Below are 7487 nucleotides of genomic sequence, written 5' to 3'. Positions count from 1 at the left end.
GTGACAATTAATAATGCAAACAACCTGGTATTGCACTTAGTCTTCAAGTACAGACCAACAGGCCCTTTGCCTGTTTTTGCTGCTGCAGACTAGCACAGCTACCCCATGGAAATTGTTGATTTTGTTCCCACTGTTACAATAACCTTAGCATACAGTGAAAATGCATCAGTTGCAGCACTGACTTGATGAGATAAGATGTGACTTACCGCACCGTCTTTGGATGAATCCCTCCAGCCAAGTCTTCACTACCTACACATGGTCTTTTTATAAAGTGTCATATCCTTGGAGGCTATTATTGAAAGCAAAAAAGTGTACGAAGATAGAAACTGACGTGTATTTCTGATTAAGGTTATCATAAATACACAAAGCACGGCAAGCATATCACAGATAAAATGGGCTGAGTGACCAGGCAACATTACTGAATTACATATGAATGTAAGAGCAAAGATCCTGGTTTGCTAGGGAAAGTGATATTGTCCACTCACCTGGGGCTCTGGGGGGGGGGTGTTTGCTGCACGGTGTGGCTGAAGGTGGTCCGGGGAGGGCAACAGGTGGGTTCGCCTGACCCTCTATGCCAATTGGGGCAGGGGCATGCTGGCCCCAATATGCCCACCCCTGGCATATTTAAGAGAGCAGCTTCTATTTTTGTGTGTGATTTTCTTAAAAGGGAATTAAGTTCCTTTCATTGCACTCCCATGGTCAAAATATCAAGAATGTAAGTGGCAATCAGCAGGACTGCCTATGGGAAGGAGTTTCCAAGGTGTCATATATTGTGGGGGAAAATCAAGCCTTCACACTGTGATTAAAGGCCTGATTAAAACTGTATATAAAGACAAGGCAATGGCATTGGAGAAGACCACAATCAGTCAGAATCTCTTCTCAACTGATCAATGTGGTGTTCTGATTGTATAGTGAGCTAACAGCATTTTTATTGTGATCACAAATTTATCCCAACCCAGTTAATAAGAAAGCACAAGAAACCAGCTTTACAGGGAAAACATAGGAGAAGCAGCATTACTGAAGTCTAAACTTCCAGCATTCCATACTTCTTCATTCTTTCACGTTCTCTCTCACCTTCATGCCAACTCTATACATTCTGCTTCCACAATGTGTATGGAAGAAAGCAGAAAGTAACCTTTTAAAAACGTGGATTGCATGTTTTGCAGCAACTCCCTTAATAGGTGCTGAAATGTTCTACTGGAAAAAATACTTGACTGTTCTTCACAGCCTTCACTTCCGAAGCTTCTAAAACCTGGAGGGGTCAGTTTTCAGCCTGTGCTTGCAAACCATCAGTCTCACATCCTACCATAGTAATAGGGGACCTGCATTCATCTGAAAAAAACCTAACATGTACAGGATTTCTGAAGTATTTAAAGAGGACTTTCCCAGTTGCTTTATTTTAGAATTAAGGAAGAAGAAAGTTTTTTTTAAAAAATAACTGAAGCTGCAATTCTCTATACACTTACCTGGGAGTAATAATAGAACTTACATCCTGAGTAGCCATGTGTAGGATTGTGCTGTAAGAATACACTGCTATTGCATGTTTATCTAGACATCAATCCTATTAAGTTCAACTGAGTAAACATGGATAAGATCAGGCCGCACAGATGACAGAATTGTGATTTGATGACAACGAATTAATATCCTGTACAGAGGCACTACGCAGTAAACATGTATTCTCACACCCCACTGATATGCTTGGGATGAGGTGGTACATATACCCTTTCTCTTTTTCAGGCAATTCCATTTCACCTGTGGTCTTCTAGCCAGAAGCAGTATTCCTAGAATTGCATTTTATTGCAGGCTTTGGTAGCTCCAGTCACTAGATGTGTGAAGGAATAAAAGGACACCACCTGTGCACACAAATACGAAGCTGCCAAATTATATAAGAAAAGTTCCATTAAAACCAGCCGGCTGTTTTTGATTTGGATTCAGGGACTTATTCCACCTGTTGCTTAGCAAGTATGGAAGGACCTTCACCTTATTTTCTCAAAATATACTTTTGTTGTTGCTAAGATTATTGCAAATATTTTAAGACTGCTTTTCTGGTCAAACGTCCATCAAAAGCAACTTATGGTTCAAAACAATGACACATAAAAAGAACACAAATCTGAAAATCACAACTCAGCAACATTTGTGTGTGTGTGTGTGTGTGTGTGTGTGTGTGTAAAAACATAATTCAACCAGACTGCCACCTAATTAATAAACATAATACCTGGAAAGCCAACTGAAAAACCTAAGTATTCAGCATCTTCCAAAAACACTCCCACCTGGATGGCTTTAAAAGAGGATTGGACAAATTCATGGAGGATAAGGCTATCAATGGCTCTGTCTTCAAGGAGCAGAAAGACCGTATGTTCATAAATGTTGCTACAGCTTGTTTTGTTTTGTTTTTCCTGATGAGGAGCAAATCAAAATCTGTAAAGGTAATAGGGGACTTTGCATTTTGACAGACTGAGCTCACCCTCTGAAGCCCCCCATGATTTTTAGCATTGATTATTTGTAGCATATGCTCTGCCCACAGTGCTCTGCCCCATTTCTTACACAATGATACAATGTGATGGGGGCTAAATGGTTTGGAAGAACTGCAAGTCATTGATCTCTGGGCTTTTGTATGTGCTGAAGAGACAAAACTCACCTGCTGCAAAATATTTGAACTTATGTGCACAGGGTATCATTTAATATATATGAAATATATGTTCATTTGTCAGCTGTTGTCAGATGACGGAAGCAAGTAAACCACTAACGTGTATTGGACTTCTGCTATGTACAGAAGGAGCTTATCTGTTGCTCTCTCTTTTAAAAAACTCTGAAACCCTCACCCACCTGCTTGATTTGTAGGAGTTTTAGTTCAACAGTTCATACTGTAACCTGCAGAGTGAGCAGATAACTCTGAAGATGTGGCATGTTTCCAAGTTGCTACAGCTTGTTTTGTTTTGTTTTTCCTGATGAGGAGCAAATCAAAATCTGTAAAGGTAATAGGGGACTTTGCATTTTGACAGACTGAGCTCACCCTCTGAAGCCCCCCATGATTTTTAGCATTGATTATTTGTAGCATATGCTCTGCCCACAGTGCTCTGCCCCATTTCTTACACAATGATACAATGTGATGGGGGCTAAATGGTTTGGAAGAACTGCAAGTCATTGATCTCTGGGCTTTTGTATGTGCTGAAGAGACAAAACTCACCTGCTGCAAAATATTTGAACTTATGTGCACAGGGTATCATTTAATATATATGAAATATATGTTCATTTGTCAGCTGTTGTCAGATGACGGAAGCAAGTAAACCACTAACGTGTATTGGACTTCTGCTATGTACAGAAGGAGCTTATCTGTTGCTCTCTCTTTTAAAAAACTCTGAAACCCTCACCCACCTGCTTGATTTGTAGGAGTTTTAGTTCAACAGTTCATACTGTAACCTGCAGAGTGAGCAGATAACTCTGAAGATGTGGCATGTTTCCAAGTTGCTAAAGTACTAGAATAAAGAGGGTGAAATCAATGAACATATTTTAAGCTACAGTGCCCTCCAAGTTACTTAATCTTGAGGTCCCACTGGACCTTCAGTTTATGGAACTAGTCTTCAAAAAACCATGTTGGAAGGAAGGTAATGGACTATTGAAACTCAGGAGTTGAAACTCAAATATGGCAGGACTGTAGTTATTGTGTTGTGTTGTGAAGATTTTGTTGTTGGCATCCATCTGTCTCGAGAGATAATGAAGTGCACCTCTGGGGGTGAAGTCAAATGCTGCATCTGCAGCACCAAAGTGTTCTCCCCTGGGCACACGTGTGGGTAGTGTGTATGGAAATAATGCAATGCGATATGGATGCAATGCAATGCGACCGCGAGCAGCAGGTGGCTTGGAAGCAAAACATAATGGGAATGTTGGAACTGTTCCGTCGGAACAGAGGGAGGGTCTATTTTCAGTGCAAAGCACCGGAATTAGCTCTGAGTGTCTCATGACCTGTACAGGAAGTACAGGAGGTGGAGTTTCCTCTCTCTTCTGATGGACTTTGAGGAGAGCAGACGTGTTTTCTCTGTAATGCTGCAAAGACAGAAATAAAGGCATGTAAATACATTTCTGTCTCTCTCTTTCTCCCTACCTGGGAGGGGGGGGAAGAGCGGTGTGTTCTTCTCACGTTGAGGAGGATCGCCGATCGCAACCTAGCCTGCATCTGCCGGGGAATGCAGACAGGGAGGTCACCAGGAGATCATGCCGGGTGCCTGGAGAGTGGGCAGTTTCTCCTGATAAGGCAGATTTCCTAACATATGGTAGCAGACGCCGGTGGTTTTGGATCCATGGAAAACTGCAAGAGAGGTTGATGGATCGTACTTCATCCTCTGCACCAAGGGAAGGAAGCAACAGTCAACGTGCAGCTGGCAGCTACACAGACGGCTGGACACCGAGAGGAGGTGTTTGCTGAGCAACGGAGCCCCAAAGGTATGGAGTGTTTTTATGGCTGAAAGGGTGAACGCGTGAAGAAGAAAAATCTTCGGTTCACTGAGTGTCTGCGTTTGAGAGAAACCAGCACTGGGAGAGAAGCAGCCGCATACTTCGCATACCGAGATAAAGTTGGTATGCACAGTTGCCAAGCAACGTCACGTCAGTGAAGTAGAAACTTACTGACAGGGGCTGGGACTGTGAGCCTGGGAAAGCGAAGTTTGTTTTGACTATATTTCGCTGTTGTGCAAGCACTTTGAAACAGCTTGCGGTTTGCCTGCCTGAGGAGGCAGAAAACAACCAAGAGAGACTCTTGGATTTTACAGGCTTGAGAGTGAGAGCTGAGGCTTGGATTCAAAATGGATGCCAAGAAGGGGGGAGGTTTACCTTACCCACCTCCCCTGACAAATGACAATTATTCATCATGGTCTGTAAAGATGAAAGCCATGCTGCAGAATCAGAGGATTTTTGGGGTGATTGAGAACCCCATCCCTGCGGCACCAACGCCAGGTTGGAATTCACAGAATGTGAGAGCCAGGACGGCTATAATTCTGTGTGTCTCGGATCACCAATTGGTGCATATTCAGGATTTGCAATATGTGCGTGAGATTTGGCAGACGCTGCGTAGAATACATCAGAGAGATGCTGGTTCTTCAGCGTTGCTGCATTTTGAAAAGCTGACCAACCTGAGGCTTGCGCCTGATGGAGATGTGCAAGAGCATTTGACAGAGATGAAGTTCCTATGCCAGCAGATGGTGCAGTGCAATTTTCCTCTACAGGAAGAGATATTCTGCTTCATGTTTATAAACAGCCTGAATCGGACTTATAAGACGGTTGCAAGTCAGCTTGGTTCCCTACCTGCCGCCGATCTCACGGCAGAGAGAGTGTGCGCCGTCGTTCTGAATGAACGGGACCGACTTGCTGCTCTAGATGTCAAAGACAAGGGGAGAGAAGCTCGGAGTTCTGACTCCCCCACTGCTGTTGCTAGTGAAGAGCAGGCTGTTGCTCTGAACGTTGTCCGATGTTTCAATTGTGGACAAACTGGGCATCTTCAGCGGAACTGTAAGAAGCCACGCCAACCAAAAGGAGCTAAAGGGAGCTCTGCAAAGCCTGAGGCATCAGGCAAAAGTCGTACCAAGTCCCAGGTGAAACCTGCAAAGGCTTTGATGTCGAAAGGAACCACGCCAGATGTTGAGAACACGTTTGTAATTGACACGGGTTGCACACAACACATGACGTCGCACAGAAGTCTGTTTTTGACATTTAAGAAGCAAAGCTTCACTGTGAAACAGGCCAACGGTCAGGAGCTGGAAGCGACCGGGTTTGGAACTGTGTATCTTGAAAGTCTGAATTTGACTATAAACAATGTGTATTTGGTTCCTGATTTAAAGTTCAATCTGCTGAGTGTTTCGCAGATTGCAAAGAAAGGACTAAAGTTGTCCTATGATGCTGAAAGCTGCAAGTTCTTCAAAGATGGAGAGTTGTATCTTTCTGCCAGAGAGAAAGATGGACTGTATTTGTTGACTTTTGATCAAAGTGATTACATGAAATGTAATTCATCTGATTCTAACATGATTTCTCTCGCAGGTGTGACCAAGAAGGTCCAGAACACAACAAGGGTTGACAGGGCTTTTCAGCAGGTGTATGCTGATGTGATTGGTCCTCTAGCACCATCTAGAGGCAGTGCAAGATATTATCTTGTGTGTGTGGATCATTTCTCTAATTTTGTCTGGGTATATGTGTTAGAGAAACCACAAGAAGCCTTAGAAAGGTTTAAAGAGTTTTGTGACAAGGTTAAAAATATTCATGATGCTAACATTGATTGTCTTTTCACAGATGAAAAGCCAGTTTTTCTTTTACAGGATTTTCAGGATTTCCTGCATAAGAAAGGGATTAGGCACAGGGTTGCTGTTTCTGCAGAAGCATGGAACAGAGGTGTCTGTGTACAGGTGAACAAAGAGTTGCAAAATGGGATGAAGGCGCAATTGCTGAGTTCACATTTGCCACATGAATATTGGGCGGACTCGATAATGTGTTATTGTCACACGTGGTTGAGAAAAGATTCAAAAGGTTTGGGATGTTCTCCTTTTGAAAAGCTGTTCCACAGAAAACCTTCTGTTGCCCATTTCAAGGTTTTCGGGTCTCATGTGAGAACAGAAGCTCCAGGTGGAGTAAAGAATGCCAGAGGCATTTTTGTGGGTTATGAAAAGGGTCTCTACAGAGTAATTTTGTCTGAGTCTGGTCAGGTGATCCTCACAAAATTTCTAGAGAGTGCTCCTGAACAGGAGAGAGTAATTGTTCACACATTTCCCACAGAAGACAACTCAGATGATGATGATGATTTTACTGATTACAGTGGTACTGAGAGTGACAGTATTAGCTCAAGGAGCTCAGTTGACACAGTCATTGAGAGGAAATCTCACATAATAGCTAGACCTTCACAGGTGGAGGACAAACCACTGTTTACTATTGGAACTGGTTCTCCGAAGAGTCCGGAGTCTGAACCAGTGAGCAGAGAGGATCAGCACCTCATAGGTCTGAGAGAGTTACAAAGGGTGTACCACCCAAGAGGTATTCAAAAGAGTTTGCTAAATCAGCTGTAGCATGTGTTACTGTTGTTGACAACTCAAGACAGGTTGAAGCTGTGTCTAAGTCAGAGACAAAGACACAACAGGGAGTTGCCAAGTGTAACATTACATTCCCTAGCCAAGGAAGTGCAGATGCAATCATTCCTTGGAAGACAGACAACCAGAGAGGTACACTGGTGAAACCAGTGGCGGGGAGTTCCAAGGGTGGAACTGAAACAACAGGGGAGTGTTATGTGTATAACAACTGTTTGTTTTCTTCTCTGGAACACACGACGCTCGCAATGCACATTGATTCATATGGGGGAGGATGTTACGATATGGATGCAATGCGACCGCGAGCAGCAGGTGGCTTGGAAGCAAAACATAATGGATGGGAATGTTGGAACTGTTCCGTGGGAACAGAGGGAGGGTCTATTTTCAGTGCAAAGCACCGGAATTAGCTCTGAGTGTCTCATGACC

This window comes from Podarcis melisellensis (assembly GCF_964234715.1).
Source record: "Podarcis melisellensis genome assembly, chromosome: 5".
Lineage (NCBI taxonomy): Eukaryota > Metazoa > Chordata > Lepidosauria > Squamata > Lacertidae > Podarcis > Podarcis melisellensis.
Note: the sequence above shows the minus strand (reverse complement) of the source record.